The sequence below is a fragment of the Cupressus sempervirens genome, chromosome 7 (genome assembly GCF_028749045.1).
Source record: "Cupressus sempervirens isolate cs-2001-9-10 chromosome 7, ASM2874904v1, whole genome shotgun sequence".
NCBI lineage: Eukaryota > Viridiplantae > Streptophyta > Pinopsida > Cupressales > Cupressaceae > Cupressus > Cupressus sempervirens.
In genome coordinates, this window is record NC_143124.1 from 385,680,076 (window position 1) to 385,693,880 (window position 13,805).

Here is a 13,805-nt window from a genome sequence, read left to right on the forward strand (position 1 = left end):
AGTTCATAAGCTCTAGAATGAGCTCTATCACCTTTGTGACATGTTGTTGTAGGACCATGATTTCACTATCTTTTTTTTCAATTTGATGTGCCTATTCTTTTATAGTTCTGAGCAATTGTTTTCTCTCTAGGTCCCAGTTTGACTTTTCCCAATGCAACTATTGGTACAAACTAAGACTGACTATTAATGGAGTGATTTTTGGCTTAGTAACTTCTAGTATAATAGTGCACTTAGGTGTAGGAACATTTGTGTGATGACAAGAAACAGGGTTGTCATCTTTTTCTAAAGGCACAGTGGTTGTAGGATTGGGTACCATAGCTATATTGGTTTGGAATTTCTCAAAAATTTCTTCAACTGTTTCCTGTGCAAATAATGGGTGTTCTTCTAGTGGAAAATTTTCAGCCTCTTGTGCTTGTTGTTCAAAACTAGATATCATTTCCTCTAAAGATTTTGTTTCACTATCAATATTAACAAAGCTAATATTAGGGCTATTTGGCTTTGGACAAGCTTTCTCAGGAACATTTTCATGTTCGAGAGTATGAATTGCATGCTCTAGAGATTGTGTTAGCATATGTACTAGAGATTCTAAATCAACAACTATAGGGATAGAGGGTGTTTGTTTACCCTTATTATCAATAGATTTTCCTCTATTAAGGTCAAGTGTGGTTTCTTGTGGTACTAGAGGTGCTTCCTCTGAATCTTTCCTTATGGTATCTATGTGTGATTTTCTCCTCTTAGAATTTGAAGCCTCCAGAGGTGGAGTTCTCTTTTTCATAGTCTTAGGTGTGGACATAGAAGCTGAAGCTTCCTGATCCATTCTATATACTACCTTTCTGACTCATATGGAAATTTTTTCTCTCATCCCAATTCCTTGCCCTCTAGGTCCACCCCTTTGGGTCCCACTATTTTAAGTTTTAAAAAATCATCCCATGTCCCTAGATGTTGCCCAGTCAGTTCCCTGTCAATTATGGCTCTTATTAAGTAGTGGTGGGACACTGACTAGGTCTTACCTTGTTGCACATAGGCAGCTTGCCTTTTAACAATATTATAAAGGAAACTAGGGAGATTTACAAGACAATTATCATGCCATAGATTTCTAATAATCTTGAAATGAATAGCATGTAAATAGGTATATTGCCCTTCATAGGTAAAATAACTTATGATAAAATCAATAGGTTGAGTGAATTAAAGGGGAAGAGATAACCATAATGTACCTTGCTTCTTGTTTTCCTCTGGCAGAGGGTCTCCATGCATTGTGAATTGTTCCTTTGTGGCTCATGCATCCATGTCTTATGTCCATCATTCCCCATCTATAGGTAGACTAGTAACCTCTGCAACCACCTGTTCAGTAAATTCTATCCTGATACCCTTGACATTTGCATACATATCCTATATTGACTGAGGCAATAAGCTAACCAACCCCATTGTTGAAACAAATTGCATGTTGTTGGGTTTGCTAGCAAGACTTTGTAATCCACTAGTTCATGCCATTGAGGTACTCTGCCCATGTTATCCTTTGAAGAATGCTATAGCTGATGAGTTCAACTATGGGTGATTGAAAAATTTAAGCAAAAATAGCTATAGGGGTTTCAATTTAAACAATGGCATATTGGAAAAGAAAAACAATTTTAAGCACTTCAAAACATCATATCCTTCAGTACTACATGATGACATTTTAAGCACCAAGACATAATGAAGATGAAGATCATGCTCAAAACATATGTCATATTAATGAGGGGTTATGTACTTTGTGTTAAATCATAATTTAATGATTTTTTTAAATTATCTCTCACACACCATGGAAGTACAAAGGACTGCCAGCTTATCACTAAGGTGACCTTTCCCTTGTACATCATACATGCCAAATTAAGATCAACTTATGATTTTGATTTTCCCTCCCCCCAACTTATTAGAGACTGGGTCCCACCAAACTTTAGAGATTGCAAATGCAAAAAATTGAAATAACACAATTTTGTAAATAAATAATAAATTAAATAAGTGTAGAGGGGTCAAGTGTAACCAACTTGATATGTGATAGGAAGGGTGCTCCAAGTAGTATCATAGTAGAGAAATTAATGAAGTGGAGCAGTAATGAAAAGACAAGAAGATGAGATGGGGTGAAGTGAAAAAGTAAATGGATTTCACATAAAATGTGAAATTTTGTTATGAATGCCTTGAAATAAATTCAAGGTGCTATAGCTGTTTGAGTGGAAGACTCAAATAGAGTGGCTGCAGAAACAATATTTCTATTGTGTTGAATTGTTGAAGAAATTCTTCCCATGATGTTAGTTTGTGATATATCTTCAAGTGATGCCCATTAACCAAGAGTTTGAACTTGACCAGATCAATTATTGACAATTGAACTACTCCATTGTTAAAAATTTATACAATTTCATATGGTCCAAGCCATCTGGTCTAAAATTTCCCTTAGTGATGCTGATATCTAGAGTCATACAAGAGTGCCCAATCACCAATAGAGAATTCTCTATCTTTGATAAATTTGTCATGTCATTGCTTCTGTTGAGTCTAAATTAGTTTTGTGTTGTGAAGGGCTAACTTCTGCCATTCGTCCAACTCATTGAGATGCAAAATTTGATCTTGTCATGTTGCAAGAAGAGTAATATTAGGTTCCAAAGTTGTTTATAGAGTCTTATGCTCAAATTCAATGGGCATGACAACTATCTTCCCGTATAGGAGTTTAAAAGGCTTAAACCCTATAGTAGATTTTCATGCTATTTTGTATGCCCATAAGGCTTCAAGAAGTCAAGCTACCTAATCTTTCCTATGCAAGGACACTATTTTAGTGAGTATGTTTTCCAACTCTCTATTTGTCACTTCAACCTGTCCATCAGCCTATGGATGATACGGGGAGGATTTTCCATGCCAAATTTTGTATTATTCCAAGAGAGTAACTATCAAATTAGATGTAAACTAAGGGCCTTGATCTAATTTTAATTCATTTGGAACACCAAACCTTGTAAAGATAAATTCATACAAGAACTTTGCAACATTATTATCATGAGGGTACCTCATTGGTTTCGCTTCTGCCCATTTGGTGACATAATCAGTGCATACTAGAATGTAACTCTTTCTTGTAAATGTGGCTCAATAGGGCCAAAAAAATTGAGCTCCCATTTATCAAATGGTGCTACAACTATCTATGGCTACAGGGGCATTTCATCTATTTTCATCAGTCGACCCATTCTCTAGAATTTGTCACATCTTTTGGTATATTGAGTTGCATCCTTTTGTAATGTGGGCTTGTAGTAGCCTGTATTTAAAATCTTCAATGTGATGCTCTTGGAAGTAAAGTGGCCACCATAGGGCTCATCATGAAAAGTGCAAATAACATCATAAGTCTCATCCTCTCTAAGACATCTTTGTGTCACCTAATTTGGTCTATTATAAAACATGAACAAAGAGATCCATGAAAAGTTGAAACTCTTCTTTGTCAACAATCACCTTTCCTTTGTAGATAAAAGTGAAGGTGTCTTACTAGTTTTTAGGTAGTTGGCAATGTTAGCATACCACAGGTTTTGTGCTGACAAAAGAAAGAGATGCTCATCAGGAAAGTTGTCTTCTATGGTTGCAAGATCATTAGGTGTTTGAAGATGAAATAAGAAATCAGCTACAACATTCACCTTACCTAGTTTGTCGATAATGGTAATGTTGAATTCTTGCATTAATAGTAACCAACAAGCCAAACATCTAGAGATTTTTTATTTATTCATTAGATATTTGATGGTAGAGTGATCTATATCTACAAATATCTGGTAGCCTATAACATAATGTCTGAATTTATTCAGACCGTAAATTATAGTGAGCAATTCTTTTTTAGTTATAGTGTAATTATATTCAACTCCTTGAAGATTTTTACTAATATAGCAAATTGCATGTTCCACTGAATCCATATTTTGGCCAAGCATTTCTCCAATAGCATAATCTGAGGCATCGGTATGTATGTGAAAAGGTAGCTCCCAATTTGGTCCTCAGAGAATTGGTGTTGTTGAGAGGACTTCCTTAAGCTATAGGAAGGCTTTTCTACAATCAAAATTCCATATGAACTCTACATCTTTTCAAAGAAAATTATGCAGAGGAGTTGCAATTTGACTGAAATCCTTGATAAAACATTGATAGTACCCTGCATGTCCTAGAAAACTCCTAACATCTTTTAATTTAGCTAGTACAGACAATATGCGTATAACCTCTATCTTTGTTGGATCCACTTCAATTTCTTTGGGGGGAATAAAGTGTCCCAACACCACACCTTCCTGCATCATCATGAAACACTTTTCACTATTCAAGGATAGGTTGTAGTCTTTACATCTTTGTAAAACCTTTTGTAAGTTTTCTTGAGCTTCTTTAATGGTCTTCCCATATGTGGTGAATTTGTCCATATATATCTCCAAACAGTCTATAGATATGTCAAAAAAAATACTAAGAATAGCTCTTTTGAAAGTTGCAGGTGCATTGCACAAACCAAATGGTATGACTAAATAAGAAAACATTCCCCATGGACATGTGAATATGGTCTTGTCTTGATCCTTCAGTGCTATCTATATTTTATTGTAGCCATTGAACCCATCCAAGAAGGAAAAGTACTTCATTCCTATAAGATTATCAAGAACCTAATCTACAAATGGTAGCAAGGAATGGTGCTTCTTGGTAGTTAAGTTGAGTTCTCTATAATCTATATAGACTCACCAATTTCCCCCCTTTTTTGGAATGATAACCAATGGTGAAACCCATTGACTATCTGAAATAGGATAGATGAAGCCAGCATTGAGCAACTTTTTGGAGTTCATTTTTGACAATATCTCGTAATGCTAGGTTTATCCTACACTAAGGTTATCTTATAGGTTTCTCAATCAAAACTTATATAGATCTTATGAGTATAGAGTGTTGGGTCCAAAACTTTCATTTATGTATAAACCCAAGCAAAAGCATCTTGATATTTTTGTAATAGCTAGAGGATATCATGATGTTGTGCCTGAGAAAAGGATTTGCTTAAGTTTAGTTCTCTCCCTGGGGCAATTGCTATTTTAACTATTTTTTCAGCTATTAAAATTTGAGCAATTGGTGGTGAATCTATTTCATGTGGTAGGAGCGATCGTATAAGTTGTGCGGACTCATAATAGTGAAGTTTACATGGTAATGGTAGAATATTTTCTAAAACACAATCCTCTTTGGAAGATATTACAAGTTTCATTTCATACTCATTCAATATGATAGAAGAAATGATATCATCCTTCTCTTTAGTGCTTACAAATGAGTCCCTTGAGATCATCATCAATTATTTAATAGAATCTATGTCGATATCATAATCACTTAAATTTGGCCAAACAACTTGATCATCCTCCAGCAAAGGCTGAGTAAGAGAATACAAGGTTAAGTTTTTAGTGTTCCTAACATCTAAAATGGTCATTTTCCCTAATCAGCATGCAATATAAGTATCTATTGTGGCTAACCATGGTCACCCTAGAATGATAGGATACCCTCCAATACTTGTTTTTGGAGAGAGTACCACAAAATCAACTGGGTAATCCCATGAATGTAGTGTAATAGTGACATCTTCTAACATACCATCAAGAATGATGGTTAAACTATCCGCTAATTACAAAATTGTTGACATTTCTCTGAGACCAATTATATGTAATTTGGATATTATTTCCTTGGTCATTACATTAATGGGTGCTCCTATGTCTATTAGGACATTCTACACTTGTATTCCTTGAATTGTAAGTGTTACTACTAGACTTCTAGGGTCTACATACTTAGGTATCTTAAGGTTATCAAGCATAAAATTAGAAAGTTGGCCAAGGACATGTATAGTCTTTGGGTCCTTCTTTTTCCTACCTAGAGTTTTAGTATAGGCTTCTTTGATAGCTTTTGTATATATGGGTACTTCCTTTATTGCATCTAGCAATTAAATTTTTACTGTCATTTGCATGAGTTGTTCAAGAAAATCTAGTGTGGCTTGATTTTCAATAGATGGAGTTTGCTCCATTAACCTACTAGGAAATGGTGGTTTCTTTGTTGTAGGAGAAATGGTGGTTGTAGGCTCTTGAACTAACTCAGTAGAAGTATCATCAACTTCTATTATAATGGGTTGCTGAGGTGATGTGAGTGTCATCCCAGATTGTAAATGAATTTCATTTAAGGAGATGGAATAGCTTTGCTACTGAGTTGAAGGCTTTTCATTATTGAGATTAGGCATAGGCTATGCAAGCAACTATGGTTGTTTTGGAGGAGTTGTATTGGCTGCAAGAGTTATTAAGGCTTGTTGTTGAGGAGGTTGCATCAAGGCTTGTTGGTGTTAGTATTGCTGCCAACCCTGGTTAGGTTGCTACCAACCTTGCTAAGATTATTGCCAACCCTAGTTAGGCTACTAAAAACCCTAGATAAGCTGCTACCAACCTTGCTAAGGTTCCTGCCAACCTTGCTGAGGTTTTTGCCAATTATTATAACCACCATGTTGTTTTTGTTGGTACCATTGACTATTACCACTATAATTATGAAGTGGATCTTAGGGAATACCTGATCTTGGAGCCCAAGGCCTTCATTGAGCAACATAGAGGACTTTTGTGTCTTCATCAATTGCCTTTAATTCAATAAGCACATGTTGTGACTCCAAACTAGATATAGGCTTGCACTGGTAGTTACATTTCTTTTCTTTGTAGTGAGGGCAATATTTTGCTAACATAATGTTACCATCCTCCTTCTTCCTCCTTGCTTTCTTGGTGTCTAGTTGTTTAGCGACACCATTATTGATATCTTGCTTGAAATCTAATAAGAGGTTTGATAGCTCTGTCTTGGATACTCATGAACCGGGAGATTTTTGGAGTAAGTCCCTCAAGCCTCATACTTTTTTTATTATTGCTCTAGAATAATTCAAGAAAATGTTCTAGATTTTAGCCCACATCTTCTATATAATGTCACCTCTAGCCATTAAGTCTAAGGCTTTCATACTCCTTTCATGCACTCCTTTTATAAAGAGATACTTTTGGGACTCCTCGTTTAGCTGATGTTGCATATTATGCTGCAAGATGAACATGAATCATGCAACATAGTCCTCCAAGGTTTCATCCTCATTCTGTGACATTTTGAAAATGTCATCCCCTTTTATGTCATGGACCCTACAATATTCCTTATATTTAGTAAGGAACAAGTTACTCATAGTTGGAAATCTACCACAACATTGGCACCTAGACTCATAAATCATCTCAAGGTAGCTTCTTTTAGAATTGATGGAAACAACTTTTGTTTATGAGCATTTGTGGTGTAATCATAACTTTGGCAAAGAATGTTAAACTCAAAGAGAAAGGTTTTTGGGTCTTCAGTAATGAGGCCATAATACTTTGGAAGGGTAGCTGAGGGTATATTTTTTAGATTTTGATTACCCTACTAAGTGGGAATTGGAAAGGGAAAGGTAGGCTGAGCAGCTAACATTTGTGGATTTCCTAGTGGTGGTGGTGGTCGTTAAATGAATAAAGCTAATGGATTATCTTGATAATATGGCTCAGCAAAAAGATCATTTAAATGAAAGGATTTTTTAGATGTGGTTGGTGATTGTATTTGATCAAGTGCTTTTGCAAACACATTCTCAAATAGTTCTTCTTCTTCTCTTTCTTCTACTCTAGGATCAGGGTGAAAGGGATCTTCCTGATTGAAGTTGGGAAGAAATCTTCCAAGGTGGTCTCTTCTCCTGTGCATACAAAATACTAAAGAACAAAACTAACTAGGTGACTCGATAGTGAACAGTAGATTGACACCATCCCCTATAATGGTGCCAAAAATGTTGAGCCAATATAACACCTTTTTAGTTGAAGAATTGGATATCCTTTACTACCAAAGTACTTATGCTAGTCTTCATTAAATATCAATCCAAGAGCATGAACTTGAGATGAGGTCTACAAAGTATATGCTCTAGCCTCTACTAAAAGTCACTACTACCTTGAATAAAATAACCATTATGGAAAACTATTTTATCAAAAAGAAAGACAATTATCTTATGATTGGAATGAAACTCAGATAACTACTTAACCATACATCTATGCACCTACTATTGTATGAACAATGATTGGTTCTATTTCTAGTGGTTGTAGGAAAAATAGTTCTAAACTTAACTTAGAAAACTAAGTCTAACTCCTAATTGCTAAAGAAAACTCCACCTTCTATGTGGACCCCCACAAAAGAATGAAGAAAATATTAACTCAGACTCAAGTGTAGAAACTTAGTAAATGCATGTATTCATTCAATACACAAGATTACACTTGCTTGAAAAACAACAGAATATAACTGATAACTATTGTCTAACTCTATTCGTTACATTCACTACCTGACCTTTTAGCTACAAGCAAGGTCTTATCTAAAAGAAAGGAAATAATAGATTCCTACAATTAAAACTTCCTCATAAAGGATAGTTTGTTACGGCTCAAGATTCATGCAAACATGAAACATGATAAGAAACATTAGGTATCTCCTTAAGTTTATGTAAATATAGAGTGTAGTAGATGCTAGATCTGCTCTGCTACATGACTTTATTGATTCCAAGAATTTAGGTACCATGCAATAGTTCATTATTAAGAATGCATGTTGACTAATTGATCACCCTTTTGACTTTCTTTCTCATATAGCTGCCTCATTAGGTCTCTTATTATTCTATTGGAATAGGTACCCTTTATATGTAGCTAAGTTTATGGTTGTAATGGTGTCATAATGCACCTCCTTTAGTACTTGCGATTCCACAATGCTAGACCTTTTCTTGAGCTATTTTAACTAATTCTAACTTGGCTAGGATACCTATGGTCATCATTAAATGCACACAAGACTTCCTACAAACATTTATTTATATTTATTAATTTATAAAGAAAAAGCATTAGTATTCAATTAACAATCTTTGCAATCTCTTCGGCTACATGAAGATCTACCCATGCCAAACATTCATGAAGAAATATTTTTATCAATAGAATGAACCTTTTGAGACATAATTCCAATTATCACTTTTGTGCCATATGTTCATAACTTATACATCAAAAAGTATAAAATATTATACTTAAATGATGGCAAAGTTCAACATGTTATAAAAAAATGTTCATAAAAAGGATTAAAAAGATAGCTATTTCTTCATGTCATCACATTTACCATTCCTTGGATCTCCCTTGTCAGTGGTCCCAATCTAGTCATTTTCATCAATTCAATCAATTCAATTGTCCTCTAATCTAATCATATTCCCTTCTTCTGATCCTTTCATACAAATCAATTCCCATCATCAATTCCTTCATTTTCCATCTATTTTCATATACCTTGATCAAATTTCTAGTCTTCCATTAAGTAGACTTTCCTCTAGAGAACATTTATCACTTTCTCTCTCGTATTCCCCTTCCATTCCAATTCAATTAATCCATTATCTTATCACATCTTCTCCAAATTCTTCTATTTATTTCATGACACTGAGCTTCAAACCATCAAACCAAGCTTATCAAAATAGTGACTGCAAACAAACTTACACAACTTCACACTGAGACTAAATGATTTGAGAACCTTGTTCCTTTCACACAATTGTCAGTGAACAAACAAAAACATTTCAATCATCAATCAATTTTTGCCTTATAGGATGAATCCTTCCAATACAGGCATAACAAATTCATGGCAAGAACTATGGACTGAATGACTACTTGGTCATAAGGTCTTTTTGGTGGATTTTATTTTTGTGTATGAATGATAGCCTCTCCAAGTGTGCCTCAATCTTCAATATCTTGGTATCATTTGAATGGCTTATCCTAATTACGCATGTCATTTTGTAGTATGATCTATTTTCGTGATTCTTTAACACATGTATGTTAGTTTCAAGTTATGGTTATGCATTTCTCACTAGGGGCAATAGGTTAGTAGACTTTCCACCAAGATCCCTAAAAAGACTTTGGGTGTGCCCAAGCCTCTCTAGTGCATATATGTCATTTGTTCCATCATGACTATGAAATCAAATCTATTGTGTTGAGAGTCAAGTCCATGCAAAGGAACCTTTTCATCTATGCTACTATAGCATTTGGTGCATCACTCCTTCTGTAATATCAAAATAGGGTATGCTCTCCCATATGAATACAACTAAATCTAATGCATTCATGTAGTATAGGGCTTCATTATGCATTGTTTGAGAAAAAGGTCATGTTTTAGCCTTTCCTCTATCCCTTTTCCTCCCTGTGTCTATTTTTGAGAAATTGGGGAAAAATGTATTTCTTATTCACCTCATTTCCTTGACGGGGCACCCTTCTCCCTTGTCATCACTACAGCATGACTCTTCTAACTCCTCTACTCACTAGGGAAACCTATGTTTTCTTTTCTTTGATGCAATTTCATCCTGACACTACATCAAAGAGGGGCAAAACTTAGACACCTAAAATTATCCTAAACACTATATTAATCAATTTAATATCTCCCTTGACTCTATAATTAATTATTAATTAATTGACTATATTTTGTCATAGTCTTCTACTTATTTAATTAATTTTACTTAATTAAATAGGTTCACTTCCCTAATGTATTTTGAATTTAATACTCCCCCCTAATGTGTTAAATTCATTTAATGCATAGTGACCTCATATTTCCCTTTTAAATAAAATCAATTTATTTACAATCCTCCACATGCTTAGACTTTCCTAAACCCAATTAAGGTTATTCTAATTTTATCTTAATCCTAACCTATCCTCCACTAAAATTAATAAATGAGTTCATAAAATTATTTATTCCTCTTTTATCCATCTAACCCTTAAATGAATTTTAATTCATTTATCTCTTACATGTCTCCACTTGAATGATATTTTAAATATTTTTGTATGACATTTATGACATTATTCCTCTACTATTACATGTCTTCCACTCTCCCCATTTCTTTATTCCTCCACTATGACATGTCTTCCACTCTCCTCATTTCTTTATGCCTCCACTATGACATGTTTTCCACTCTCCTCATTTCTTTATTCCTCCATTAGGACATGTCTTCCACTCTCCTCATTTCTTTATTCCTCCACTATGACATGTCCCCAATTACCTTCAATTTTAAATTAATCCCACTATCTCCCTTTCTTTATTAAATTCCTTTTTCCGCCCTTGCATGGCTTATGTGTCTCCAATGCAGCTCTTATGTGGATGCCACATAAGTGCCACCTCCCTAAGGCCTCTCTTAAACCTATAAATTGTCATGCCCTAATTCTAACAAGGCAAACCACAACCAACATATTATTTTTTTTTAAAAAAAAATTATTTATTTATTTTTATTATTTTTATTTTATCTTTTGAAAGGTGAGCTAATGATAATATGTAAAGGTCTATTCTTGTTACGAACATTCTATGTTTGATTCTATTATGATATGGGTATAACTAATTTAATGAGAACCTGTTATCTAGAATTCTAAATCAAATTGCCAATTATTTGTTGTCTTCAAAATGCTATAAAGTAATGCTATCAAATAACCCCTCTATCATAATTACAATTTTGATTGTTAATAATTCTTAACATTGAAGCTAACTACGTGTACATGTGCCTATTATCCTTTCTTGCTAACAATAGGTCTTTGGTATTTCCACTTAGCTCAAATTAGGCATGTTACCTGGCATACAACTCACCATCAATTTCCCATGTAGCTACCACTAGAAGGATACCTTGAAGTATATTGAAGAGGAATCATGTTGAGGTACGAATTTATTGTTTTAAATGACATCTAGAGGAATTTGTGTTAATTTTATGTTTTAATATATTCTAATTTCATATTATTATAGAATGCCTACGTACTAAGCAAAGGTCATTTTGAATATGTTTGTATTTAATTGCTTAAAAAAAATTGAATTGCTAACTATAATAATCTTCATATGATCTTTATCCAAAAACACCACCTCCAAGAATTATAATCTAATAATCAAAGAGAATAAAAAAAATACCCAAACAATAATTACTAGACTACTTCCTATCATTTAATCTTTTTAAAACTATATTCAATTGGGTTAAGAACTTAATCATAACTTATCACCTATATCCCTCATACTCACTCCCTTATTTCTAACACTTTACTTGTTTACATATAAAGTATATATGTCCAAAAATAATCATATTAGTAAATTGTCATCCTACCTCTATGTGCAATCCCTATGTTTATTTTAATCAAGTTGTTTCTCCTAACATAATTACTAATTACCTCATGTAACCACCAACCTAACATACCTCCCCCTTCACATTACCCTTCATAATTGCACTACCAACATTCTAATACTATACTTAAAAACATTGCTATCTTACTAACCCAAAAACCATAGCAATTACTTTAATGAATCCCAAAACTTACACTACCCGAAAACCAGTGCCTAGGTTTCCCTTCCCCAAGACTCCCTACATACCTACTTACCTTCCCATCCCCATACATGGCCCACATTTCTTCTTGGTACATGTGACATGGGGAGGTTTAGCAAACTAACTTCCTTCATTTTTCACTAGGTACTTGGGGTTAGGTAAATGAATCATTAGCAAGACAAGACTTTTGTCCTATCTCTTTTCAAACATTTTTTTTTAAATTTAAAGATTTGTGACAGCATAAGTGCCTTTCTTTTTGTGCTAAGAAAGGTTTTTACATGGTCTTGGATGCCTAGGGTGGGACCACTTCCTTAGTAGCAAGCTAAACAATGATTTCCTTTCAAGATTTTTTTTAAAACCTTTTTCCTTGCTTGGTTCAACATTGACTTTTCAATCGCCCTTAAAAAGAAATGCCTAGGAACCTAGATTTCTAATTTCCTTGGCCAATATGGAGGTGCTTGGGGATTAGGGTCTGACTTCATGTCAGAATTGCACTGCCCACCCCGCCCCCCCACATAAATCCTTATCACATGCGCCTAAGACTTCCTAAGACAAGGTAATGGCTTGGTGACTGTGAATTTTTATTTATTTATTTATTTCCTATTATTATTCAATTTTATTGTTATTTGTTATGTCATTTAGTACTAGGATTATAAGGAAACTTTCAATGGGACATGGATTTGACCCATCCTGAGTTGGCACAATTCATGATAGCCTAAACTTATAGAGGGGATACTATAGGACGTATTTGTTTATGGTTTGGTGGAAATATCAAGGGGTATTCTAGATGATTATTTTAATGTTCTATAATTGGGAGTAAGATATTTTCTCACTTCCCATACAAATTCCAAAGAGTGAAATTCTCCCCCTTAGCCTATAAACTAGTTGACATAGTATTTTCCCTTAGATTGTTTTTGTCCTAGTATTATTTGAATTATTTTCTTTATGCAACCAAGTTATTGTGATTCTTGGCTTGACATTAGTTTGATGATATTTTGATACTTAAATGTAAAACCAAATGCAATGGATCTATTAGAAATCACAAGAATAATGACTTAGCACATTAATTTTCACTATAACCTAGATCAAATATGGACTCATAGGTAAATCTATTCTATCAATAATGGAACTTGAAATGATATTTCTAAGGCAGCATGAGATTTATTTATATGGACACTAAATTTTCCAATACAATTACATAGGACACTATCCAAATCTGTTTATTTCTTTCATGGATACATCTCTCACAAAACTAGACCTAAAATGAAGACTTCACTTTTACAATACAATACACAAATGCCAAAATTGAAGGTTTCATCTATACAATGTAATATTCTACAACATAGAGAAAGAGTACATCCTTTCAAATGCATCATAATCTAACACATCACTTCCTTGCTACTATGCAATCCATTCCTTGCATCAATACGAAAAAGATGGAGAGAGGTTGTCCATAACATGC